The sequence below is a fragment of the Zosterops lateralis genome, assembly GCF_965231275.1.
Source record: "Zosterops lateralis genome assembly, chromosome: 2".
Lineage (NCBI taxonomy): Eukaryota > Metazoa > Chordata > Aves > Passeriformes > Zosteropidae > Zosterops > Zosterops lateralis.
Genome location: NC_139763.1, coordinates 80866137 through 80893637, shown reverse-complemented (window position 1 = coordinate 80893637; position 27501 = coordinate 80866137).

Below are 27501 nucleotides of genomic sequence, written 5' to 3'. Positions count from 1 at the left end.
AGAAGCTTTCTTCTCTTTCAGGCTGAGATAACCTACAGTGAGAAAAATAAGACTCTTTTGCCTTTTCCTTGCCTGAAGTGCTCCAACTTCTGAGAGGTCTTCTTTGAGACAGAAGTGTTTTAATTTCTTGACTTATAAAGCAAGCAATTATGATATTCAGGGAGACTGTGTGGATTTTGTGGAGTTAACTTCTGAGCAAGGAAAACAAAAGTAGTCTCTATCCAGAGAGCAGCAGCCATACTCTATGAGAGTCATCAGGTCTGATATCTGCAGGAAAAGTGGTGGCCACAGCTGGTACCTTGGTGGTTATGCAACTTCAGTGCAAGGGGTGGAGGTAATGTACTAAGGCCAGAAATGTCTATTGTCTCCAGGTTATCTCTAGTGCAAACCAAATGTAGAGTGAAATGAAGATAAGTATTTACAGGGTCAAAACTGGCTTTTACTTTTAATAGTAGTATAGCTCATTTGGGCAGTCTTGAGAGAAATGAGGTCTCTTCATGGTGTTTTGCTTTGTTTTTTTCCACCAGTGTGAGCTGTAGAATGAAAACCAGGGATATTGTGAGCCACCGTAAAGAAAATCAATTAGAAGTAATGACATTTAATGCTCACTATTACTTTTTTCTCTGGTTATGTGTTTATAAACACACTGAGGTCCATGGGAAAAAAAAATCTGAGCACTTTGGCCGTAGCCAGGCTGTCTTCTATATTTGTGCAGATCACACACAAAGGACATATTAGGTCTCTGCCAGCCAACACCCTACATAGGGCTGGCCCCAGCCATAAGAAGAAACAACAATACCAAGGTGCCATGCAAGGGCAAAATACCAAGCCTTGTGTGATCTTTTTTCTTTTTTTTTTCTTTTTTTTCTTTTTTTCTTTTTTTTTTATGTTTATGGCTAACTACTCTGTCTCCCTTCAGACTTTTCTCTTTGTGTGCAGAGGCCTCTTGTTCATGAACATCTCTGGAAAATATAGAGAAGTTTTCTTTGACAAAACTTTATATTTGTTACTTTTCCTCTGAACTCTCCCTAACCTCTCCGTGTTGTCTTTGCAACGGGGTATTTGCAATAGACTTCTGTATTTCAATTATAATCCCAGCAGTACTACATAGAGAAAAAAATTTGCCTGCCTTATATGCACATAACCATCTTCCTTGTTCATCTTATCACTGCCCTGAATGCAAAATCTCAAATCTATTGTGACATTTCTTCAGCTCAAATAAAAATGTAATTACTTTTCATGAGGAGTTTTAACCCTGCAATATTGAAACTTCAGGATTTCCTGAAATTGAGAAGTTGTGACCCAATATGTTCCAGCATGGATCAGACTGACAGCTCTCACCATTCTGCATCACACAGCTATCTGTCCCCACACACAGCTAGCACAACCTGGGGGGGGAACCCTGGCTAGAGAAGCAAAAGGCAGCAGAGGACAATATTCCTCAGGCAGTCTGGAGGGTGGGATGGGCAGGGGAGCACACACGAGAGGTTCAGTACAGATTTCAGAAATAATCTTTTCCATCATGCAGTATTTCATATATTCCTTGGAATGAAGCAGACAGTACATCTAAGAAGGAAAGGGAGGAAGGACTATGTAACTTTTGAGCTGGTCTCAAGGAGTCTGGGTTGCTCTGTTCCAAGGAGATGGACAGGTGGGGTAGGACAAACATGGAAACCACTTAGGCATATGCCTGTCTTGGTCTGGAGCGATATTTCTTCTCTCATCTGCTGTGTGTATGTAATCAACTAGCCTAACCTTAAACTGCTAAATGGAAGTCACAATGACTTCATCCCATAAGTCAAAAGCATCCACCTGCAGGAATATCTATGTTCTAATCAACTGAAGAGCATGAAAATACAATATAAAGGCAATGTATCTCACTAAAGCCAGAAATGGTATTACAAAAAGCACATCTAGGTGTGTTGGTATGACTGAGCCCCGTACTATGGACATCAGCAAGAGTAGGCCCTGCAAATAAAAGTCAGACAAGTCAAATGTAGTGTTTACACATTGCTCTCACAAGGCCTGGTTCTAATCTCTTTAGTATAAATCAGTAGCAAGTTTATTTATGCCATTACAGTTATATCAAGCAAATCAAGGTGCTCAGGCCCTGTTTCACCTCTTCTTACTAATATTCTGCCAGGATTATTGATAATACTGGTGCACAAGCAAGGAAACTAAGAAAAATATTCATTTCAAGCTCCACTGCAAACAGAGTAAAATAATCAATATACACTTACAAACAAGAAAGAAAAGAACTTTGCTTTGGAACAAAACTGGACTTACAAGTAAAGTAGTGGGAATAATTGGAAGAAAATAGTAAGTATACAATTAAAATAACCCATTGAAAGGAACATTCTCCAGATAAAATTCATACCTAGTTTGCTTCTACTTTTTTTTTGTTTGTTTGCTGCTTCCTTTTTCATTTAGTTTCCTTTTTCTTTTTTTTTATCTTCTTACTTTTTCCCTCCATTAAGCACAATTTTTGTCAATTTGGTTCTGTCTGAAGTCAGTTTCATTTCCATGTTCTTTGCTATTGAAACACTGCTCACTGGCTTTGCCTCAGATATCTTTTTAGATGAACGAAAACCTGAATTGAATGATTAAGCATTTTGTGCTTTTCCATCCTTTCAGTTTGCACAAAGATTTTTTTTTTTCTCTAGGTATCACCAAAATTAGTTTTAATTTCAATCCAAAGGGAAAGTTCTACCAGAAGAACAATAACAAAACTAAGTCCTTTGGAGAAAAAAAGTCAGACGTATTATATAGTCCCCACTTTGGTTTTACTTAATTGCTTAATGCTGTTTTCAAAAATTTCTTTAGAACATACCCTTAAATAATCTATAATAGCATAAGTTGTTGGTTTCTCTTAGATAGACCATAAAATGCAGATTAATTTTGTGATTGGATGCTCAGCAGGAGTTATTCTTTACTTACCACAGAAAAGCAGATGTTTCATATCCTCTGGGTAACTGTAGACCATAAAAAGTCAAAGAATTTTTTCTCCTTAACTTTAAAAAAAACCCTCAAACTAACTAAATAATAGTTCCATGGTGTTTCCATTCTAAATACAGGCTCATTCACCAAGAACACTGAACTATGACAACCCTATATGAATTTGAAGCACATAAGTAGAGCAAGCCTCAACAGCAGAATCTTATTCCTTAATGCTTTCTTTACCCCTGTAAGTTGTAAATATTTATTTCTGTACAATTCTAACATATTTCTCAGTTGCTAATGAGGATGCAATACTCTCTGTCAGCAGGAGAAAAATGTTTTATTGGGAACATCCCAAAGGTTAACTGAAATTCAGACAGCTGAACAGCAAGCAGGGATATATGGAAAGATTCCTTTGTATAATCTTGGCTGTGAACTTGTTAGGAAGAGCAAAGCTTGATCTGTGTCCATGTTTATGGACATGATATCAAGCAGTAGTGGTTTAAACAAGGGTTAATGGCTTCAAGCTGAAAGAATGTAGGTCTATCAGGAACAAATTCTTTACTCTGAGGGTGGTGAGGCTCTGGAGCAGCTTGTCCAGAGCAGTTCTGGCTGGCCCATCCTCGGAAGGGTTCAAGATCAGTTTAGATAGGACTTTGAGCAACCTGGTCTAGCAGAAGGTACCCCTTCCCTTGGCAAAGGCATTGGAGGTAGATTTTTAAGGTCCCTTCCAACACAAACCTTTCCATGATTCTATGATTTTATCTGACATCATATGCCAGTTACTTGAACCACCAATGGAAGAGAAGCCAGGTGACCCTCATTACTTATCACACAAACATTTGTCCTGTAGAAAGTGGTCTGTTATGGCAGACCACTCAATATGCAGCAATCTCATAGTCCACACTTTGCTTTTGATCTCTCTTCTGAATTAATACTCCTCATTCCTACTGCAGGAGACATTAACAGCCAGAGGCAAAAACCAGGGTGCCATGGGCTGCACAACAGGCAAGGCAGCAGCAAGGGAAAGCCCCTTCCCATGCAGAAAAGCTGAATGGGCGGGTGGCCAAGGAGCAGGGAGCTGAGACAGCAGGTGGGAAAACAAGATAGGAAAGGAAATTAATGGGGAGAACAATCTTGTTTCACGTGCTGGACCATAGCCTCTCTGCATCATCTGGCACTATCCCGCTCAGCCCCCAGGCGTCTGCTGCACTGTCTGTTACTGATAGAGGTTCCCAGTGCTCTGAGCTCTTGGACAGCCCTGAATTAATCCACAGCACCCTGTCTCTTCCAGTATTGTTGCATCACTGCCATTGGCTGGGAGTTTTCCTGACACAGACACCAACCATTGCATCATCACCTATGGGAGGAGAGATGACCAGAGATGGATAGCTCAGGTAGGAAGGACAAAATTTTGTGTTAGAAGTCAAGGAAGTGGAAGCTTTTGTTCATCAATTTTGGCTCATTATCTGAATGAAAAATGGATTTGAATATCATTAGTCATGAGGAGTTTAAACGACTCCACCAAAGCAAAGTCCATTTAAATCTACTTTACACCAATTAGATATTGATATGACCAGTGCTTTCTTCTTCCCTTAGCCAGAGATCTCAAAGCACTCAACAAAGCTGGTTCTGCATTATTTCCAATGAGCTGCAGGTATTACTTCCCTTTGATTCTTGGGGTTCTCCTAAGTGTCTGAAAGGCCATACACCCAAAACCCTGTCCAGGTGCAGAGCTGCATTTCTTTTACTTCTTTTTGGAAGAAACAAACAGCAGGATGACAGCTCTGATTCCAAAATCTTTCAAGTTCAAGCTAAAGCCTGGTGACTGGCAGCATGCCACTCCCTTTGCAGGTTCTCTATCAATTACCAGAGGGGGTCTGTGCAGAGACAGCAGTTTTCTCCTCTACAAGTGCAAAAATCAGAGCCAATTTGAGCGGAGGCTGATGGCGAAACAGAAATCAGAGTGGAAGTGAAGGAAAACTAAAGTCACAGCAATAAGGCTGCATAGATGAGACGAGCACAGACACCAAGTCCTGGACAGATGTTTCATGCCAATGGAGTGGTTAAGGGACATGCCTTACTCCATACAGCCCTAGCAAGGTCAAAAGCAGCCGCAAGATCTTTTATTCTTTTCCATCAGCACCCTCAACACTGGATATCACTGAGTAACTGCTAGAGCATTAGCAGCGTGGTGAAGCAGTGCATTTTTATCATTTGTGCTAATATATTTACTGTCTTACATTAAAGACAGTAAAGTCACAAACTTGCCAGGGTTTGTGACTAACAGCATCAGATACAAATCAGCAAGTATTGTATTTCATAACCTATTTTTCTAGAACTTTACAACAATGCCAAACAGATTCTTAAGCCACAGCACATCTCTCTTTTCTTCTTTGATTTCTTTTATTTCCTTCAGCAAAGCCCCTTTTCAAACAGTGAAAAATTCCACACAAGGCAATGAAGACTCAATATACATTGCTTAAAGAGAATTATTTCCCTATAAATTGATTTCAAAAAAAGATCTTGGCATTTTGACCAAAACCACATATCTTAAATTATCTTGTATCCCTCCAAACACACAGTCCTAAGCCCTTTTTTGTCCATACTAGAAAGACAGTCATACTTTGGCACAATTTAAAAGGCTTTGAGAATGATGATGATTTAAAACAAAGTATTCCCCAAGCAGGCTGTGGACTTGAGCAGAAACAGCCGCAGAGTCCTGCGGGGACTTCACAGCATAGAATTGATTTAGCAGGGAAGTGTGTAGATTGAACAGTGATGGATGCTGTAGAAAACCGTGTGATATAGAAGATAGATGGTCATTTGAAAAAGATCAAGGAAAAACACACTGAAAACCAGGAGAGCCTCCAGCTTTGTTCAAATTATGATCAGTATCAGGCCTCAGAGACAAAGCGCATGGATAAAGCCATGCTCTGCCATGTCCTTTCTCTTCAGAAGGGCTGTCCCAGTGCAAAAAGATGTTGCTGCATTAGATGTCATTAGACACTAACACAGCTGTATGAAAACTCCTCTTACACAACATAGGGACATGCACATGGGGTGTTCACCCGCTAAAATACTGATATTGCTGGCGCAAGACAGAAGGAAAATAAGCATCTAACATCCCCTGGCTTCTCATGGACAGGGGCTCAGCCCCCATATGTGCTCCCAGCTCCCTTTCCTACCTGTACTGGAGAATGTGCTGTGTGCAAAGTGTTGCATGGATAGTCACCATGGGGCCAGGGGTCTTATCCCAAAAAGAATGGCCAGCATGGAAGAGGAAGAAGCAAAGTGTGCCTTCCACTGCTTGTCACCTGGATCTCATTAAATATATCTCTTTTTTTTTTTTTTTTCTTTCTCTGTTTTTGCAGGAGAATTGTCTGTTTGCGGTGACTAAAGATGAAGGCTATCCATCAGTGCTACTCTTAGAAAGCACTTCAGGCCCTTTTATGTTCTGCAAGCAGAAGACAGAATGATGGAAATATGTCTGCAAATATTCCCTGTCCTCTCCAGAAAACATATCCCAAGACAAAATGTTGCAAAAAATCAACGATGCTATTTTGATAAATTCCTATATGAAGCTATATAAAGCTGTGTAAAACCTCATCTGAGAGAATGCAATTTTTGCAAAGACACTAACAGAAAATATGTACATTTGTGCTTATAAATGTAAGTTAAATTCCAAGGGCTTGTTCTGAGAATACTTGGAATTCTTAATTTTGCAAATGCAGTTAATACCTTCAATGCCTCATTAGCATATCCTGTATGCTATTTAAATTATACAGAAGCTGCTATCAAAAACCTGCTCAGGGAGATTCCAGAGAACTCCAACATACAAAAAATATGCTTAATATCTACATTTTAACATTAGTCAGAGCCTACATAGATCAAAGATATACACAGGAACAGCATGATTATGAGCCTGCACAAGTGAAAAATAGGAACCAAATGAAAGGGCAGGACCCTGAGCATCTGCATATCTGTAGACTAAATACACTCATATAGGAAAATGCTTTGGGAGACACTAATGATTTGTACAGTACAGCAGTATGAGAAGAGCTGGGACAAAAGACTGCACTGGAATCCTAAAATTATAGCAATAAAATTAGCAGTTTTCTTCCTCAAAGTTTCTACTGCTTTCCATGTCATTTTTCATAAGAGCAAAATTCTATTTATTATACTGTTTAAATGAAGAAGCCTCAAACATACGTAAGTGAAGGACATTGTCCATGAAAAATTCTTAGAAGTGCAAAATTTGTAACATGAAACTTTGAAATTCAATACATTTCTGTAAAACCTTTAGAAAACATTGTGTGTACAAACAGGCTTCTTTCTCAATATCTGAGCAAAAATAGAGCTAATTTTGAAAGGGTTGAAAACATTTTCCTGCTGTTTCTCTTTGCATTTTCAAAATGCAGGAGGGGTTAATTTTCAAACCAGAAGAGGGGTTGAAAATAATGTCAAAGTAAAAGAACTCATGAAAAAAGGCAAATTGTTTTTTGCGACAGATTCATAAAGTAAGCTTTCAGTCTTGGAGCAATGCATCTTCAGGAGCTTAATTCAATGACCATGTTACTTGGCTCATTTGCTGATTGCCAATTTTGCTGATTATTTCTTGATCTGAATAACTCCCCTTAGGAGAAAAAAAAAAGAAAAAAATTTGCAGACTCATTTATCTGCCCTGAAACTACTAAACAATTGACTGATTTCAATCCCCTCATTTGAATTTCCAAATACAGAAAAGCCTCTAAATGCCAATATATTCCTTTCCACACTTGTATGTCAGAATATGCCAGAAAAGTTCGCTAACATTTTTCATTCCCATGAAGTGCAGAGTTTCACAGGTTGTGAACAAAGATCATTTTGTCAGCTCATAAAATAGTTTTATGTGAGGAAATACAGCAGCAATTCTCTTCTATTTCAGAATTAAGGAATGGGAATCTTAATTAGACATAGGGATAATATCAGCTAGTTACACAGAACAGAATAAAATGCATAAAGGGTATAAACTCTCATGCTTCAAGACATTAGTCAAGCAGTAATGGATGGGTTAGCACAGAAATACCCCTGGGGAGTAGGCAATTTTTTCATTTCCCCCTTCATTTATCGCCTTTGAAAGCTAACTCATCTGAACAGGTGTGAATGAGTCCAGTGGGTCTAATGAGACATATGAAAAAGAGGATGGGAGTTACAGTGAAGATCACTAGTTTGAAAATGAAGCTTTGTGAGAAGAAATAGCTGAATAATGCATTAGCTTGCCTGATAGCCACCCCTGCTACTTTTACCCCTGCTCCTCGCCCCACATTTCGTCACTGATTACTGAGGTGAAGCAATTAGGCATGTCGATTCTCAACTACCCATAACCTATTGCTGGCTCCCCAGCAGGGATGAGCCTATTATGTACATATGAATGCAGCAGATTTCCCATTTCTACGGACCAGTACGTTTTTAGGATCAATTTAGCTCACCGTTATAATGTGCAAAGGAGATGTAATGTGCCTTCTTACTAAACCAAACAATATCTTTCAGTGAATTTTTTGTCTTCATCCCAGCGTGTGCTCTTTCCCTGGAGGAAACACGATGTGTTCTAGGAGTTTGGGCATCAGCTATGGCTTGTCTTCAGTGATGGTTGTTTCTATGCAGAGATGACTCTTTCTGGAAAATCCTAATGACAAGGCACAGACTGTAACCTCAGTAAAACTAAATGAACTGAGCCCTACAATCCCCATCAGCAATTGATTTTGGCTACTAATTTGTGGCAAAAACTACCAGCATCCAGGCTCTCCTAGTGTTTTACAGGAAGATAACTGTAAATCCTGCAGAAAACCCCTCTCTGCACTGAAGACAAAGCTTATGTGCATAATCTGAGCTGCCAATAAATTCAATGCAAGTTGTCCATAAGCCAGATTCTCAGCTGGTGTGGACTGGCACAGCTCCACGCATGTCAATTACCAGCAATATGATGTCTGTCTCTGCTGCTGGTAGGCCATGTGCTAATTTGCAGGAGGAGAGGACACATCTCACTGGATGGGTCTTGCTGGGCTGCAGCAGAGCACAGTGAATTAACTGTTTGCATGGTTTGATGGTCACTCTGTTTCACCCAGGGCTGCAGTGACTAGGCTTTGACCCAGACTTGGTTCCCAGCTCTGCAGGAGGGGATCAAAACATCTCCTTGGTGGCAATTACTGACCCCTTGAAGTGGAGGATGTGATGAGCAGCTGCCAGCCTCTATCATGCCCATTGCAGTGTCATATTTAGAGTCAGGAAAAGCAGGGCTGTGGATACCCCTGTAGCCTGCCTGGTGCACAGACGCTGCAAGCAGGAATATAAACATTCTGTGAGCTCACAACAATTATTTATCAGTTAATGCACACAGCAGGCAGTGAAGGATAACAGGCTACTAGGCTCAGCAGGAGTACACTTGCTGCCCATGACAGAGGCACCCTGTGAGTGTCTGTTGTCCAGGCAGCCGTCAGTCAGATGGGGAAGTGTCAACTTCCTTGTTGGAAATGACTGAACTTCGACCTTCCTGAATCGCTCTCATTTCTCAGAGTTTTGTGCCATCACATGTCAGTAGTTCTCTCCTGAGGACTTAATTCTCCTTCTGCCTGTGTTTTGAATTTTCCCATTTTGGATGGCTTTGGCTTATGTTCCCTTAGAGCTTGACAGCTGCTCTTTTCATTTGAGCTCAGCTGAAATCAGAGAGCTTGGTTTCAAAATCCAAGCTGTGGGTCACAGGCAGCTAAAACCTTGGGCTGCATGCTCCATTGCCATCTCCAGCAGTGCAGTCCCACTCCTTTCACACCTTTACTAGCCCTTCAGCAGCTGAGCAGCAAACCTGGAGACAGGATCAGACACAGGCACAAGCAATTTTTTTTTCTTCCATGTGAATGTAGCTTTCACCCAGGCCATACTCCTGGCTTCACAAGGGTTACCAGCAGCACGAAGGAGGGAAACAGAGCATCTATCTGAGGAAAAGGTGGGAGGATAGTAATCTTGTAGCTTTAATCAGAAAAGGGCTCTGACTACCAATTATAAAACTACAACTGGAGAACAAGCCACTCAAAAAGCCTAGCAGCAATTTAAGGAAATATCCATAGGAGATGTGAGACTTCCTTCCCTAGGCAAAGTAGGGAAATGAACTCCAGTCTTCCAGTCCTGAAAAAGCTCCCTTGATATTGAAAGACTGATTAAAAGGGACACATTTCACTTTCTTCCTCTATTTTGTGAAAAGACTTTAAACAAAGTCCTCTAGAGCCATTGGCATCATTTTTCCTAAAGATTTCCAAAATTAGAATGACATTCTTCATGTACAGATCAAATTAAATGTTTCCAGTGTTTTATTGTTTTGGGGTTTTTTTTATTTAGACAAGTTCAAAAATACAAAAAGTGCATGTAGGAAAAAACCTTCTTCTTCCATTTAGCATCTAAATCAGGAAAACAATTATTCATGGAGTCCTATCATGCTGTGTTGCTCTAATATGTATTTTATAGAAACCATTTCCTACAGTTCACGCTGTTCTCTGTTTTCTCAGTGATGTGTCCCAAAGGATAGTCTTAAAGAATTACTTGACCTCTAGTGTCCCTGAGATTTTCAGAAGGAATCTGCTGGAGATGCTTACTGAAACAGAAAGTGGAAAAGAAAACAATTGAAGACAGCTTCTACAGGTTTTTATTTCAGAGTGAGCTCAGGACCACCTTTCTGTAAAAAATAGTGGGATAGCCTGATTTTCCATATCAGTGTCTGCTCCTGGGGGTAACAGTAGGAAAAAAGAGCTTTCTGATCCTTCTTTCATCTGTACTGATGCTCTGAAGAAAGACTGCATACAGACTTCATTGGCATTTAACAGTACTAGTTTTTAAAACTTTTGCTCTTAGTTCTTCTGAAACTTTTTACCAGAAGGAAAAATTGCAGTATCCAAATGAATTCTTGAGAAAAGATTGAACTGGCAGAGAGATTTATTTGTGCCTGTTGTCATTGAAATGTCTGTATTGGTTAGAGTGTAATTAAAAATTCTGTTTGACTGATCCACAAGGGAAATTTTCCAAAATTTTTCTACATTTTAGAACCCAAAGCAGCACTTAGAAAGAACCAAGTCCAGAACATATAGCACAGCAGGTGTGGACACCTATGATCTAACAAGGCTGAGATATGACAGGTGAACTAATTACCACTATGCAGCTGAGCTCCCACATCTGGACAGTTGAGCATCCTGGCTTATTCCAATAATGAAACAGAATATATTAGAGGAAGCAAAATGTGTTTCCCCAATGGTGAGGAAAAGCATGAAGAGTCAATTATTACCACCCAGCTGCTGGGCATTGATTTCTTATGCCACCATGATTCTATCATTCTTGCTTGTATGCCAAAAAGTGCATACACTCACTGCTATGTGGTACCAGATGATGGGTGGTAACTTTCTGACTTTACTTGGCTTGATTACACTTCATCATGTGTAACTTCAGATTCATTCTGAGGAACAAGACAGTAATTTGTGCTCACATTGCCTAAAAGGGCTTGTGTGGGCATTTCAAAAGCAGTTTGGAGTATTAAAAACTTAAATTCTATTGAAAACAGGGAAGTATTTACATGTGATACAGTACTTGTCCTAATGTATACCTGCCAAATTACATTCATCTTGTAACTTGTCACATCAACATGTTTCAAGATGCATGACAAGATGTTTTACAACCTTAAGGTGTTTCTGTTTGTGAATTATTTTACACTGAAAGAATTTGCAATGAGTGCCTGCTCAATCTGGCTATTTTTGTGTGCAGTAATTTGCTAAGCTTTGTATTTCTGCACTCTTTTGGACAAAAAAAATTAGTGTAATTGACGATAACAACATAAAAATTGTTTCCACTGTATATGGTTTTAATTTCTTGCTTTTCCTTCTACCATTTTTTATGACAAAATCTCTCATTAAAGTAGTAAACACAAATAGGATAATGTAGTAGCCATTTCCACTGGAAGATCAATGTTTTACTTCTTGCTCTTTGTTGTAAGATGATTTTTGACTCCTTAGTTATAAAGAGCTTTTGGGTAGCATTTTGGCCTCTTCTATAAATTGGATTTCACCTGATTAAATGTCTTTAGTGTAGACTTCAACAGCTAGGGAGATTCCTATCTTTGTCTTACAATATTTTGGAAAGAAATAGGCATTGAAACAGAAGGGAATATTTCACCCTCAACTGATCATCTCAGATGAGACAACTAAAAGAAGGCATCCAGTTTTTGCTCTCAAATTCCTAAATCTTTCAACTGACTAAGGGAGGCTGATGATGACAGAGATTTATTCAGAGCAGGCGTCCAAAACTGAAACAAAGTGATCCAATGCTCTTGCAGGTTTTTCCCAGGATCTTGTTGCTGAAAGAAAGTGGGAACTGTACAAAATTTGTCACTGCTGCCAGATCTCTACCACTGCAAGCTTCATTCCACCTGCCTTTAGCAAACAAACATTGCTGATCATCATGATGATAAGAAATTAAACATATGTGCAGCACCACCATCCCAACCGCCACAGCTATAAAAATATCCTGTCTGTGACTATCAGTTCTAAGTATTCTGCTGAAATGAATTACCCACTAGAATGTTAAATAAAGGTTATCTAATGCTTTATTTTGGAGGTGGGGGAGGGATTTCTAACCTCAATCACATAATAATATTGAACGAGCTGCATTTCAATCTTGTTGGCCAATAAAATATTGATTACACAGCTGATGCCACAGTAGAAAAATTATATCTCTCTGAGAAAGCTTGTGAATATTTCACACAACAAAGGAAGTGTACTGTGCATAGAAACATTATGCAATGTGTTACACAAAACTAACATAGCGTGGAGTGTATTATTTCCTAATATTTGTTTTTATGGTACTTTTAAGAGGTCTGTAAGTCATCTGTTTAGCCTGAAGAAATACCTCCTGATTGTTACAAAGCCAGCAAAAATCTGCAGCTCAGAATTCATAGGCTTTCACTGACACTCCTGAAAATTTTAGAGGCCAGCTAATTCTCAGCCCTGGTGGAGCTTGTGGCAAGCTTCACAGATCCAAATTCTGTTTTTTTCTGTACATGTGTTCCTGCACATTTGACCCTGGTCTATTAACCCTTGCTAAGTCATATTTAATAGAGCCTCTGGTATACTCATGCATTATCAATTCAGAAATTTGTCTCTGAGAGAAAGAAAGTAATTCTGCATGTTCTTTACAGTTCTCTTATTTAGTTCATATTTGGAAAAACTGACAAATATTTTTTCCTTTTCTGGAATAGGAAGATTTTTAGAAAGTTGAACAGACACAGTCCCTGATAGCTATGCTCCTAAATGCTCCTGTGATAATCCTCTCTCTATGCCCTAGCTGGCCATGCCCAAGGAAATACAGGGTTTTCTCCAAGGAGCTGCACTTCAAAAACATACAAGGATATTTCTCTATGAGGTCTTTAGCTGTTTTTGCAATGAAACTTAATGAATTTTCTTTTTGGCTAAGGCCTTCAAAACACATCCCACCTTCCTTCCCTTTCTTGGCATTTGAATGTTGCTTAATCAGTCACAAGCACTAAACAAAATGAAAGAACCAGGAAAGGAAATGTAGGATCAAATTATCTAGTTATTTTCATGCTTTATTCCAGAAATCATCAGTAAGAGATTGTGTGATTGGTTCCAATCTCATTTAATAGCCAGCTAAAAACATTTCTTAAATAAGCCAGTAACATTCAGTGACTCTGAGCACAAAAGGGCATTCAGGGATTTTGTTTCTCAGTCCAAGGAAAGTGTTCAGAATCCTTTCCGATAAGATCATTCAGCAGCTTTAATTTCTCATTAGCGCAGTTTTCAAGAAGTCTAAAGTCAGATTTCCATTCAGATGCATCTTGTGAATACAAGTCACTGTGCTGGTAAAGTGTTTGTTAATTAAAAGAACATGTGGTAAAGATGCATGTGTTCTCCTGATCCACTTTAGATAAGTGTGTTTGCCCTCTTTGGAGCACTGTGGAATGCGTTTTACCGTGTTCTTTCTGAGAAGGGGCACCTAATATTTTGTGTGGCTATTGGATGAACAGGTACTGAACAGCCTTCAGGCAGCATAGGCATGTTTCTGACTTGATAATAAAATGTGGAGAATTCATATACCTTTAAAGAAAGGGAGAAAATCACTTAGATTAATTAAAATCTGAGGTAGCAATGGGCCTCAGCTCACATGTACAATGAATGGCATGTACAAACACCAAGCATGGCTTACTGGTCTTACGCAAAATTTATTGTTAGCATTACATTGTGGATTGAGAAGAAACAAACTACAGTTTTCCCACTCCAGCTCTGAGGCTCTGCTTCAGGAGAGAAGGAGTGGGGAAGGAGTGCAATCTTGACTTTTATCTCACCTTGGGCAAGATGAGCAGATGTTTCTGGTATGAGGTTTGACTTCAGCCTTAGAAGAGAGAATAGAAAACATGGGCTTTCCAAATAAATGCTCCTGAATATTAACTTGCTCCCTTTGCTATGGATTCACAGTAATTCCCCATTTTTTCGCTTGAGAGAAAATAATAAAAATAAAAATAAAAGAGAACTTTCTTTTAAAGTCACTGCCTTGCAGCTCCACCCTTGTTCAGCCATAGCCAAGGTAAGAAACTGCCCTTGCCACACCATCTTGGGAGTCCAGAGCCAACAGCTTTACCTGAAAAGGCTCTGCTTTCTGTGCCAGCCCACAAGTGAAAGGCACTCAGTAAAGTGTGAGATGACAAATAGCAGGGCCCACACCAAACACTAGAAGGCAATAACTGTGTTTGAAAAGGAGGAGGAGACAAGGGAGGGAGATATCTGACAGTTTCTTGTGTAGTATGGGAAATCTCACTCGTAACACATCAACATAATTCTTACGCTTTTCTGCTACATGCAGCTTTTGTGCTAAGCTAAGCTCCCCATTTTCATTATTTATTCCAAACAAGTGCCTCCTCTTGGGTATCACATGGACTGAAGCAAGGGCCTTCACAGACATGGTAGATGTTTAGACCGATGAGTAGCTGGGAAACCTGAAGTACCCAGATGGATTTAATTTTCTAAAAATTACTTTCCTGGAAAGCTAAGTTTCTCAACAGAGTAAAAACCACAGGATTACCCCAATGTATTACCTTATATTTGACTGCCCTAAGAGGTGTAAGCAAAAGTTTGACACAAAACACGGCATTTATGGTAATAAATCCAAATATGTCCAGGAAAGTCATCTTGGCTAATAAACCATTAGACTGTTCCCCAGTATACACACAGGCTTTCCCCTTTCCAAAAGAGAGCTGGCTTCACCCTGTCTTGGTGGCTTGAGCACCCACCTACTACAAATGAGAACAGATCCACACCAATATACCTCCACACCCAGCCGTTTTCACCACCATGCTTAACCTGGTGAGATAGACATGGATCAAATAGGTTAAGGTGCTAAATTAATATCTAGCAGACAAATAAAAGTATCCTAATTCTCCCAGTCCTGGAGTATTCCAGTACTGCCAAGGTCAAAAGCAGTAACAACGTTCTATTACCCTTGAAAATTAATTTAGTCCTATTTGTGTACAGTTTGAGAAGTCTGATGATAGGTTTGGACATTTTGACCAAATTCTGTGTGACAATCTTTAATATTGGTTGCATTATTCCCACAATCTCTTCAGAAAATACAAATGCCCATTTGCCAATAAAAGACAAGGCTGACATATTTGCACTACCAGAACTTGAAAGTGGCTGAAAATTTAGTCTTGTGTGGCATAGGAAGTATATTATTTGCATCTTAACTGCAAAAGTCTCAGCCAGTGGGATAATAAATTCTGAAAGAAAATAGAGCAAGACCTTTGCAATCTCTACTTTGCATCTGTTTCTTGAAATAAAAAGCAGGTTGTGGCTATTCTTTGTCACAGCCAGTCACATATAAAATGTGAAAAGGATTTTTGGGTTCCAGTCCATGGCTGTTAACTCTTTTGAAATCCTCTCTTTATGCCTCATTTTCAGGTTGAATATCATTTTACAGGAGTTGCACATGGGATTGCAGAATGGACTCAGTCTTGAAAATAACTCGTGATTAACCAAAATTAAACCCCTGCACATTTTTAATTTGGTCTTCCATTTCTTTCTAATTATTTGGTGCAAGCTATATAGTGATTTTCTAGCATGATTGGGTTACAGTGTGCTTGTCACTTACAAGTCCAGCATGGCTTACAGAATTGACAATATTTTGAAAAATTTATTTTAATTTTAGATCTCTCCCTTTGAAAAGTAAGTTATATGTTTGTTACCAAGAAATTAAATCCTACTTTGTCCATGAATACCTTTCTGAATTATCCTTATTAATCATCGTTGTCACTGCAAAGTGACTGGAGGCAAAACAAAAAGTCAGCCGTGATTAAAATAAATGATGAGAGAAATGGAGCAATTGCATGGACACAGTATTTCTAATCTATAATGAAGACTGATGCTTATACCGGAAACAAAACTATCCTGGTGGTCTTCAACTCCTCTTCAATCGATATCCCATCTGCATCTTAAAAAGCAAGCTTGCCTCTGTCTCTCTCTTCACAGAGGGAGATGGACGCTTATGATCAAGGCAGTCAGCTGGCTCCAAGTGCCTCATTCTGTTGGTTTTCAGGGAGTTACGCTGCTTCAGGCTGGCTTAAGACCTCAATATACATAGCAGGGGTGTCAAAGGGCAGGGGAAAGGTATGTGAAACACCTGTCTGAATACAGCAGGACACTCACCTCTTCTGACCCACTGGTTCAGCTGTGTTTGATGCACCCCAGGATGTGGTTTGCCCTCTTGGCAGCCTGGGACACGCTGTTGGCTCAAATGGAGCTGCTGCTGACCTGCACTCCCAGACTTCTCCTTACAGGGCTGCTCTCCAGGCACCCCTCTCCCAGTTTATACTTATACCCACCAATACCTGCTTGTTCTGGCTTTTTTTCTCTCCCCCACACCTCCACCCCCGTTTCAATACTGCTGTTTTTCAGCCCTGTGTCAGGGAGAAGAAGCATGCTTTACAACTGCTTTATTCAACTCTACTTTGCTGAAGCACAACTCCAGTGAGTTCCTCCCCCACTTTTAGGACTGCCTGAATCAACTGAAATCACCATTATGTCAGATTTTACCCCTTGTAAAACAGGGATAGTGTTACCTGCCACCTTTGCTCTGCACAGTGGAGCCTTCATAGGCAAAGTGTTACATAAATGTTCCACATTCACCATTTCAAATAGTAAATCAAGGGCAGGACAAGCACAGCAAGCCAGAGCAGGTCTTAAATCTGCAGCCATAAGCAGAGTTGTGTGTGCAAAATGTTTCAAAAATAATTTGAAAATGTGGGAATAATTCTCTGTAGTGAAGGAATAAGAGTAATTGCAGAAGCATAGGGGTGAGATGGGAATCGTGGGAATTGCCACTCACACAAAATTAACTGCAACAGTGTTTTGCAAGCACACAGGACATGAATATGAAAGATTAGAGAGAAGGACTGGAAAAGTGGTCCAGCAGAGCTGTAGCAAAAGCCAGAGTCTTGGTGGCTACTGTTAGAAATTGAGGTCTTTATGGCCCTGCTTCATATGGAGTAAATTAACATTACTGACAGGATTCTGCTTATATTGGAAGAATTCATTTCCCCACCAAAAAAAAAAAAAAAAAAATTACTGCAGCAGCTAAATCCATAGGAAAATTTCTATTAAATAAAAAATTAGGTCATTGTATATGATTTCAGACAGCCATCACACAAGTGATCTACAGGAGTACAGTAGTTCCTGGAAGTCAGGCAGTGCGATATCCTTGTCTGAACAGGTACAACTCCACTTCCTGATGCAGGTCAGGTAAATGTTCTTCAATTCAAAACATACAGAGAAATATTGGTAAATGTTAAGTAAGACAGATTGTACTTCCATAAAAAATATACTGAGGTACATAAGAAAATATGATGTAACCCATCTTCCTGGCTTTGAGTTTGCCTCGAGTGAAAGGGGAAATCTGTCTTGGACACGGCAGAACCAGTACAGGTGTATTCTGGATTTGAAAAGCATATGTAAAAGATATTTGACTCCTGGGTACTGCTCAGTACAGCTCTACAAAGAACTCTCTGATTACAGGTTAAGAACATCTGTTAATGAAAAAACAATTCTTCCCCAGAAAAGAAGGCTTGCAGGAAAGGTTGTTTTTCTTTAGACAAGCTTCATAGGATTTCCCTGTGGTATAAGAGGAGAAGCCCCATATACTTAGGTAATTAATGTGAAAAGTGATAAAATAAGTTACTTTTTAAACTGAATAAAGACAGGTTATGTCCCACTTCCTTATAGGGATAGTTGTGGCTGTAACTCCTCTAACAAATATCTCCTCTGTGCTTTCCTAATGGCAAAGGAGGAGGCTGCATGTTGAGGTTGAGGCCATGAACAGTGACATGGGACAACTTTGTGCAGGAGTAGTGCATAGCAGCACAAAAAGCAGTGCTCCTTCTGTGCTCAGGCCTGACACAGAAATTCCAGTGGTGGCCAGCACTGCTGCAGGCACTCCTGGAAGTTGCTGAGGCTCCTTAATGTCCAATACAGTACAAGTAAATCCAGGCTGTGCACATCTGTTGAAAGACACATTCAGCATTGTGAAGTGACTCTCAGAGTCTGAAATGTGATAACTTGATGCCTGGAATTAGTATTTGAAGGTCAAAACCTTGAAGATAGTTTCCCTCTTTACGTATGATATCTGCAAGACAGCAACCTTACACAGGAATCATGCTGTTTCTCATGCATCAACTATAGCTCAGACAGGGGAGAAAAATACAACTGTAAAATCATAATTCATGGAATTATAGCAAGATTTTAGTTCATAGAGCCCTTAAGGTCATCTAATTCCAATCTCCCTACCATGGGCAGGGACACCACCCACTACTCACCCACGAACAGCTTCACTTCTAGCTGGAGGAGTACAAAATATTTCTTTTCTTGTAAAAATACTCAGAGTCATCAGAACATATAATTCTTCAAAGCCCAGAGGTATTTGCAGCTATTAATTTGCAGCTATTATTATTATTGTAGTATTTTCTGTAACTCCTACATCTTGGACCTCTGAAAACCAGAAAATAACAGAGATAAGCCATATATATACTTTATTTAATTCTGCTGACCCTGACTGAAATGGTAGAAAGGAAGAAGCACCTGTCAGTAGTTTAGCTGCACCCAGTTTATTAACTATAAGTGTCCTGAAGGGCTGAAGATAAAATGGAGCAATCAGGAGAGCTGTGATTGTGATGTAAAGTGCTTCAGGCATCCTCTGTGTGTGTGGAGAAACGAAGAGCTGCAAATGTACCTCAGCAGGGGCTGTGGTGCCTCATTTCAGCAGTGTGCTGAATAGATTGTGCCAGAAGCTTAGCATAATTTCTCTTTTTGTCTTGGGGATTATAATCTGTTAAATGTGAGATGAGTGAAATCTGTGGATTTTTATCCTTGGAAAATGAAAGAGGGGTGTTAGATGGCATTGTATATGAAAGGTGAGGGGATTACCAAATGAAAGTGAAGAACCCTAAATACTAGCAGATGTGTGGTTTTTTCAGAGCAAGGGAAAATATGTTACATCAAGCATTTCCCACTCTATTCATTTGCAATACAGGGAGCACGCATGTGTGGTAAAGGCACAGCACACCACTTAGAGATGACAGAATTATGGATGTGCTGCTCACCTGCATTTGCTTTTAGAGATTCAAGGTGTTTGAACTCAACACTGCAGAGGCATGTGGGCATTGTGGAAAGCCTTGTGTCTAATTAGCAAGTTCTGCCACTCTATTTCCAAAGGACTGGTTTGCTTCCTCTGGTAGCTTGGTTTTTAGCTCATCTTCCTGCTTTTGTTGGAGGAAGACTGGAAGAGCAGTAAGAAATTGGGATGTGTTTCAGCCGGAAAAACTGCTTTTCAGGCAAAATAATAATCACACACAAAATACTTTTGCATGGAGAAACTACTGCATTTAGGTAGAAATAAGGGACACAACTTTCTGCTGGAATATTCCTTTCCCTGCTGTATACATTGTAAACATGGTGTGAAGGATATGAATATGCTTAGAAGTGTTTCCAAAGGGTTCATTAGACACCTGAAATAGTCCCAAATGTAGTCTGTGTCCTCGCATATTCACACTTCTGTTCCAAAGTGGGAACAATGAGTGGTAATTACAGGTGTGAAAGTCATCTCTCTAAATACAGTTCTCTCAGCAGAATGAGAATACCCATTGGTAGAAATACAGATGGAGGAAGGAAGCTCAAAAAGCTTTGAACTTCTTTCTCACTATCAGTGCTACATGGCAGCACTAGCACCTGAGAGGCTGTGATGTGCATCAGGGACACCTGTTCTCAGCTACTCCATCCAACCAGTCTCTTTTAAGTATATTTCAAGAACCCTTTTTGCCCTCTATTCCCTTTCCAGAGAGACAAGACAAAATGTACAAAAGAACAGAAGTCCTAGGCATAGGCATTCACAAAAGACAGAAAAGGGGAATACAAAAGCCTCTGTTAGATTGACAGTTGTAGGCAATTCACACATTTCCAAAAGAGGGGCACACTAGAGTGTGCAGGAAGATAATTTTATGCATCCCTCTCATAGTGATTATTAGACCCCAGGAGAAAGTAAAGTCCTCACATCCCACCTATGCCCTCTCATCTTACTGTGGGCATGGTTCCTTACCTTAGGATCGGTAAACTCTTTCTTCTATACTTTTAGATACTTTCTTCATGAGTTCTTGCTTCTCTGTTTGAAAGCATTTCTGTTTGTAGCTCACTTTATTTTGCAAGTACATCCTTAATTTCCTGCTGAGTTCAGATGAGTTTATTCCCCACTCTCACTACCCCCTAAAAGAATATTCAAGGGTGACAGATACGCAGATGATGACAATATGAATAGTTTAAGCAACAGAATGATTTAATTTTTCTTTTGGTTCAACACAATGGAAATGCATTAAGGAAAGAGAAAAAAGCCATCCACTGTGTTTTCAAAAAAGAGTGAGCTCATTTTCAGACACTGTACATAGAAGAGCAATTAGCCGTTTTTCATGGTAAAGTGAATATTCAGTTCTTAAAAATATAGCCCAGTGTCATCAACAAACTAATCTGCAGAAATACAGAGGCTACCAATTCAGTTCTTCACTTTAAAACTTTGATTTAAAGTGTGATTCAAAGGCCATTAATGTCAGCAGAAGACACTTTCCACTGACTTCTAAAGGATTTTTCATCAGACCATTACAGATGTAACATTTCTGTGTCCATGGAAGAAATAGAAGTCAGACACAAAACTTAAATCACTTAACTGTGGACTGTGGACAGAAGGAAAACACATTCAGCATATTAAGATGAAACATGCCTTTTCCTCTAAAGCTTGGAGAAACAAGAAGTGCAACACACTAACATTATAATAATTCAAGCACTTGTGTGTGCTTAAGTGGCAGACATTAAGATATTTTCAGACAGATGACTCCATCCTGTCATTTGGCACCTTTTTGCCACAGTTGTCTTCTGCTTAATTCTAGTCACACCTCTCCTTCTTTGATAGAGCTTTTGTTGTAAATTCTCCTTGTGGTTCTCACACAGCCTGATCCATTTTTTACTTTACAGCTAGCCTGATCTGCCTCCCATGTCATTACATGAGAACTCCACCAGAAATATGCGCTTGGAGGAAGTGGATAAACCATGGGGTATTTGCAAGGCAGTCTTTGTAAGGATGAGAAACAACAGGGCAAGAATAACTGCTGGAGGATTAAATGTAATGGCCACCCACATACAGTTTTTCAATGTATTATCAGCTCAGCTTGCTGATAGGAGAGACAATATTATGAGGAATGAAAGCTAGTACCTCTGCCTCTGGTTTTTCTTCAAATTGAAAGCCTGCAAATGAAAAATCCCATACCCTAGCCACCAGATTTTCCTCTGTTCTGAGAAAGATACCACAGTTCTCCTGCAGCTAATGTGGTTCTCAAAACCACTGTAGTTTGCCACTGGAACTGTTGTCATTTCCTACTTGACGATAGGTGCTGGGAAGCTTTCACAGCTCTTGTGTGGTCTGCTAGCCAACATAATGCTAGCTAATGTTCTTTCATGTAAATTGCTAAAAGAAGGAAAATAACAGCTTTTGCTGATCTGTAATTTTAAAGAGAGAGGAAAAAAGCCATTCACAGGGATAATAAATAGGGAGAAGAAGAATTGACCCAGAAGAACTTTCCCCTTCTTCTCCCACCCTGCTATAATTCTCTGAAAGGACTGTCTAAGAGAAGCTGAAATCCAGCTGTCTCCTGGATCTCTACCTTTCATGAAAAGAAAAACAAACACCGAGGTTTTTTTGAAGAGATCAGAACAGAAAGAGATACTCATCATTGCAATTACACTGGAAAGTTGTGGGAGAAAGATGGCATCTAGGTAATTGAAAATTTCTACACATGAGTATTCAGTTCATGGGTATTGAATACCTCTCTCCATTCCCTACTAGAAAAAATTAATCCTGTTCAGTCTACGGAAGACTGAAAGGAGACATATGAACCTTCAAAAATGTAAAAGAAAACAATAAATTGTTTTTCATGTTTTCTGGGAGTAGACATAAAAATTATAGGATTATGACGATACAATATAGGATCATTCTAAACTCAGAGAATTTCACAAATATTATTCATGCAAATGGATTGCCTACAAAGTGATGAACATTCTGACTGAGGAGAGAGAAGAGGAAGGTTATCATAGGTAAAGAAGGATAACAATTGAGGCAGATGACTGAGGTATCTTTGAATTCTGCTGTTTCGTGATTCACCAACCACCATTATTCATCAGTTGTGAGCTGCTCCAGGTTCAAATCTTTTTGAATGCCTATTTCCTCCTTAAGACTTGCTAAGATAGAAGGCTTACCATGAGATAATGAGATAAAATATCTTTATTCCCACCAGTGGCACCCCAATTAGCTCACTGGCATATTTAATGAGAAAGGGCTCCTGGTGATGAGCCTGGTCCTGAATAAATGACCAAACAAAGCATTTATGATCATAGCAAACTGTGCCTTCACCAGAAGGCTTTAAAACAGTAAAGACCATCAAGCTTAAGGAGATTTACTGACATGGAAAAACACAGTTATTGTCCTGTCTGTGATGGAGGTCAGGCTAAAGTTATATTACTCATGGTTTCCAGTGAGTGGTGTCTGCACTAACACTTGATGGTTTGTGGATGGGCAGAAATGGAAACTGAAGGGCAGGAAGCCATATCCGCCTGTTACAGAGTTCGACAATAGTGTAGATGGCCTTTTTGCTGTTCATTTCCCTTGTCTTGACCAATAAATAAGCAAGCTTCAGTGATTAAACCATAAGGGGGAAAACTTGCTGACTAATGAACTGGATTTTTTCTCATTCCTGACCTTGCTGGGCCATTCCACCAGTTTAGAGGATCATTAATCAACAAATCTCTTTCATTTTATCTTTGCCTGGAAAATGAAAAGGTTCACACTTGGTATTAGTGTCATGCACATACAGTTTATAAAGTCATATTCAATGAATAAATATACACTTTAATAAGTAGTTTACCAGTTGTTGTTGACCTTGGTCAACAGACTGCCTCTATACCTTGGCTTCTCAGTTCTCACTACCATTCCTCTTTTTGTATTCTGCTCTGTTACTTTTACACAGTATTTACTATTAACAATAAATTTAACATTTTAAAATATTCCTTCATATATAATGTGACTGCTAAGACTGAAAATATTTTACTTTGGGACTCCTTCTGTTATCAGGAGACGAATACCTTATTTTTTTTCCTCAGTCCTTTTCCAGAAGAGGAACAATAGAAACCAATGTAGCCACTAGCAAACATATATTAGTCTCTTGGCTTTTTTTCTGAAACTTCTCCATTAGAGCCCACTTAATTAGATGCATAAATCCTGTAAATGATGTCAATGTTCATAATTAAATGAGACAATTGTGAAATCAGCTGCAGCACAAAATGTAGATAAATGTGGGAAGGAACAATAAGGGATTGCTTTATTATAAATCTGCGTGACTAACACTACGATAGTGATGTAGCAGAGAACCTATAACATCTGCTTCATACATATGAAAATTCAATTAAATTATCAGCCATGAATTACTGTAGCACAAATATCAACAGTAAAAACTTTGACCTAATTATTTTAAGATTTTTCAGAAGGAAAAGGTCATATTTCAGTACAATGAAGTTAGTAGATTAATTTTTGTGATACTTAAAAAGCTTAATCCTTTAAGTCTTTTTTAAATGTATCTTTCACCAATGGAAAGAATACAAAAAGAATAAAGAGTCAGATTTAAAATATATTGCTGTTCAAAATAAAGTCAACATAAAAATGAAAATACCACTTAATTGTAAACTGTTGCAGCAATCGAAACTCTATTGATTAGGATATTTTATATCAAATCAGAGCCCATATCTGAACTCAAGGGGCATATGATTGTTTCTTTAAAATAAATATCTATTTTTATGAAATAAGCTGGATGGTATTGTTAGTCCAACAGTTCGGTGGAAGTGGACTTTAGGGGAAAAAAATGGGCCAGGGAAGAAGGATTTCAAATGTTTTCACCCTCCCCATGTTCACACCTAAACAATGACAGCAACCATGACTTTGCCTGCAATATGCATAAATGCACTTTTATTAATATATTTACACATGTGAATACACAGAGATGTATATGTACATATAGATATATATGCATATAAATACAAAATTATATCACTCTCCTTTTTCTTCGTTTTGGCCAAGTTTAGATGACACTGACTTCTAGTCAGCCTGCCATCCTTAGAGAATATACACAAGACAGATACTATCCCATCAAATCAGAAGTAAATTTTAATATTTATTCCCAAATAAATCTTGGTGACAGATGGACTGTTCTTTACAGGAATAATAATTAGGGGTTAGGTCCTCCAGTTGGATTTGGCAGCCCTCTTGCAAACACAATCCTCAAAGTCTTTGGGCAGATGCTCAAGTCCACCACCATGAAGTCCCAGCTGAAGGACTGGCTCCTTCAGAGCACTTGGAGGGCTCTGCAGTTCAGTGCTTCAGAAAGACCCTGCTGCTGATGCCACATCCACTTTTGTGAGAAACATGAGAGCTGAGCCCAGGGCACAGCCAGTGCTCCATATTCACATTCTCGACCTTGGCAGTACCTTGGCAGATAGTAGCATCTTCTGCTGTTTTTTATAGGCTGCCAAAGCCACTGCCAGTGCTTAACAAAGGGCAATACTAATGGGGCATATCCCAAACATTTACTTAGCAATATTGAAGGGCAAACAGATGGGTGGAGGGGTCACACTAAAAGGATTTATCCCTGAAGATCCTCAAGTAAAGCTCGTAAGAAGAGACCTTCCTTCTGCACTAAATGAACAGCTCAGCATGGCCTTGATCCTTGCATGGGCACACAGAAGAGCATAAAACTGTTCTTCTCCTCATACTCCTATTCCAAACACCAGTTAAAAGCTTAAGACAGTAGGTAGTACACTTTCTTGGACTTGGAAATTGTTGCAGAGCTTTAAGGAAGCCTGGCTAGAGCATCACTTCTGAACCACACTGCTGTTTGGCTTTGGAGAAGGCAGCTCACTGCCCTGACTTCTACCCAAGGTTTTCTGTAAGGAGGTCAGCTCACCCAAACTCACAAATGCCACAGAATTTTTATTTACCCAGACTTACACACCCAGACCTCTGAAGAAAAAGCCTTTTAGATACATAGGGTTCAGCCCTGAGGCAATCTTTGGGTCTGAAGGCAATGAAGCTTTAAGAAAGGTGATGTAGAATCTCTGAAACAAACTTGGTTATAGAAATCCACAGATAACTCCAAAGCTTGCATTCAGCAATGAGAGCTGAGTAGAAGAGCATTTGGGATGTATGGGATGATGATGGCACTCATTCATAACTCCAAGCTAGCCGGTCACAGGCCAGCTCTGGCTCAGGTGCTCTCTAATTAACTGTGAGTGCATGGTTTCCATATCAGAACTGGATGGGGTCCAGATGGCTCAAGGCACAGGTGGGAAGACACAGACACATCTCTGACAGATGTGCCCTCAAGCCTGATCAATCTTGCATCAAGTTGGAGTTCAGCATTTGCTCCTACACAATTCCCTCTGGGACTCAAGGCTGGTAGCTCACAGGTTTCACAGCCTGTTTAGTGCCAGCTGTATTGGATACATAAAGCACTAGGGCAGGAAAGGAACCATGGTGTTGTAAAACAGCAGGAGCCATATTACCCTTATCTTAAAAAGGCATATTTTCCTTCTGAAACTGGATTTTGGGCCTTGTCATTGCACATGGTCCACAGCAGCCCTTTTTGTCTCACATGATCTAGAGAACCACATATTCATGTTGGGATGCTCAGTCACTGAGAATACACCTGTGCTGCCTGGGCATTCCTTTACCATAGAAAAACAAATTGCCTAGTATTAAATAAATAAATAAAAAGATGAAGAAAAAAAAATAGTGAGCCAGTCATCATGCAATTCTGCCCTGAGGCTGAGATGGGAGAGAATGAGCCGTTCCTGACAGACAAAGCACCACCTGCAGATGGTGGTGACCCTCTGGAGGGTTCAGGATACCTGCACAATGCACCTGCATAAACTAAACTGAGTTTTGCCTTATCAACACACACTCACATACCTGCTGGGCTATGAGGCTCCTATCCTAATGGATAGGTTCCCCATCGCACAGTGCCAGCACATTAGCAATGTTTTGTTTAATTATCTAAGTTGTAGAGAAAAAAAGATCAAACCTGTATCTTGGATTTGCTTCCAGTCAGAAGGTAGACAGACTGTCACTATCTACAGAAAGTCTGTATTATCAACTGAGATATAGGTCCTATCCTGATGGATACCTAATATACTTGCATTATTAACTGAGATCTATACAGAGTAAATGGAGTCAATATGGCAAGTAGAGTTTATAGTGACAAACAAAAGAGGTCATTTACCCTTTGCTAAGGTGCTGATGAGTACTGCTCCCTATGCTCAGTCCATTGCCATCTAAGCTGTGCTGAAGGCATTTGAAGTTAGATGTGATAAACCCACATCCTGCACTTCATAACAAGTTGCCATGGCCTGTGCACATTCATTTCTTTAGCTGCACTGATATTCTATGCATGTGTACTAGCAGCTGATTTCAGTAGCAATCAGCAGATTTTCCTTTTTTTTTTTTTTAACAGCAGATTTTAAACCACACAACCATAGAATGATTTGAGTTGGAAGAGGGATGTTAAAAACAATCTAGTTCCAATCCCTCTGACATGGACAGAGGCGCCTCCTACTAGAAAACCTTGCTCAAAGCCCCACCCAACATGGCCTTGAACACTTCCAGAAACAGGGCACTCACAGATTCCCTGCACAACTTGTGCCAGTGCCTCACCACAGTCACAGTAAAGAATTTCTTTTTAATACCTAATATAAACTTCTTCTCTTACCATTGAAAGCCACTCCCCCTTGTCCTATCTCATCAGGCCCTTGTTAAAAGTGCCTCTTCAGCTTTCTTGTGGCCCCCTTTAGGTACTGGAAGGTATTCTAAGGTCTCCTTGGAGCCTTCTCTTCTCCCAGCTAAGCACCCCAACCC